Here is a 1,778-nt window from a genome sequence, read left to right on the forward strand (position 1 = left end):
TTTACATCATCTTATACTTGTCCAAGTACTGTATTCATCTTATCTTGTCAGATATCAGCCTCAGTGACAAAACTCCGGTGGACTACATGTGTGTAAATCCGGTTAAAAGTTTATTCTTGTGGATGGACTAACCTGTTGGTTACAATTGATATAAGCCCTTTCTGTGACGTCGCTCAGACGTCCGACTGTGGCATACTTGTTATTTACATTTGATATAAGCCCTTTCTGTGATGTCGCTCAGACGTCCGACTGTGTCATTTCTTTTCCAGCCCTTCTGCAATGTCGCTCAGACGTACGACTGTGGCATTACTTTTTAAGCCCTTTCTGTGATGTCGCTCAGACGTCAGACTGTGGCATTACTTTTTAAGCGCTTTCTGTGATGTCGCTCAGACGTCCGACTGTGTTGTCACATCCCTAGTCTGGTATGACTTAGACTAGCTAGCTATTTGTGCATCATATTTAAATTTCATTTAAATTTGAAATGAGGATTGGTGGAACCCTCAGAATCATTTTTGAAAATGACCTAAATAAAAATTTCTCCAAAAGGGTCCAAGAAAATGCTCATGATGCCCTCTAAAAATATTGGACAGAGATAAAAATCAAAACAATATTTTTAGGAGCTCATGGATAATTATTTTGGCCATTTGGATTAATTCGATAAATATTTGCATTGGAAATATATTTCTATATATATGAAATATGGTCCAAAAATTATGCCAATTATACAAGAGCTCTGGAATAATACCATTAGCCCCTACAAAAATTGGCATAATAAAATTAAATGATTTAATATAGTTATTAAATCAAACAAATGTCAGAAAGTTAGAAAAGAAAACAGAAAAGGGGAGAGAGACTTACCTGGGCCACTTACCGGCCCATCTCCAGCTGGCGGCCCAGCCCACCCCCGCTGCCTTCTGTCGTCCCCCTCCTCGGACAGAAGGACGAGGGCGTGTGCCCGACGCTCGCCGGCACGCGCGCGCGCCAACTCCCCCCCTGCTGGCCACCTCCTGCTTCCTTCTCTCGCCCTCGATGCCCCGGACGAAGCCACGCAGCTGCCCCGCACCGCTCTCACTCTCCCTCGCCCTCCTCCTCTTCCCCTGCTCTCTCTCCCTCTCACCCGAAGCACTGCCGTCGCCGCAGCTCGCCACCGACGCGCTCCCCGCCGTCCCCTCGCCCCTCCGTAGAGCCCCCGAGCTCCGCCGCAACCCCCTCTACCTCCTCATCGAGCCAAGCAAGACGGAGCATCCCGTGGAGCCATCGCCGTCGCCATCCTCGCCTCCGGCCGCCGTGGGTACTCGCCGTCGATTCGGGAGCTTCCGGGCATCCCCGACCTCGCCCTCGCGCTCGCTGGATCCGCGGTGAGCTCCTCCACCGTTCCCCTCTCTTCTCCCTCCCGTTCCCGTGCCGTAGCGCCGCTCCCCACCACGGCCGAAGCCCCTCGCCGCCGTCCATGTCGCCGCCGACGTCTCGGCCCGCCTCCGCCCAAACCAAGCCTCCCATCGCGCTCCTGGTGCCACGAGGGTGCCGCCGAGCCCCTCAGGTGGCCTCCCCGTGCCCCGCAGCCCATTTCCGCTCGAAGCCGAGCTCCGGCCGCCGCCCCGAGCTCCGCTCCGGCGATCTCCGCCGCCCCCGCAGCCTCCCGCATGAACCCCTAGACGCGCGCGAGTCTGGGCTTCGCGTGGCTGGTCTCCGCCGCCCGAATGGTCGCCGGAACGGCGATCCCGAGCCCCTCCGCCGTCTCGGGCCTCGCCGGCGGCTAAACGCCGGCGGGATTGACC

This window comes from Triticum dicoccoides, chromosome 1B, assembly GCF_002162155.2.
Source record: "Triticum dicoccoides isolate Atlit2015 ecotype Zavitan chromosome 1B, WEW_v2.0, whole genome shotgun sequence".
Lineage (NCBI taxonomy): Eukaryota > Viridiplantae > Streptophyta > Magnoliopsida > Poales > Poaceae > Triticum > Triticum dicoccoides.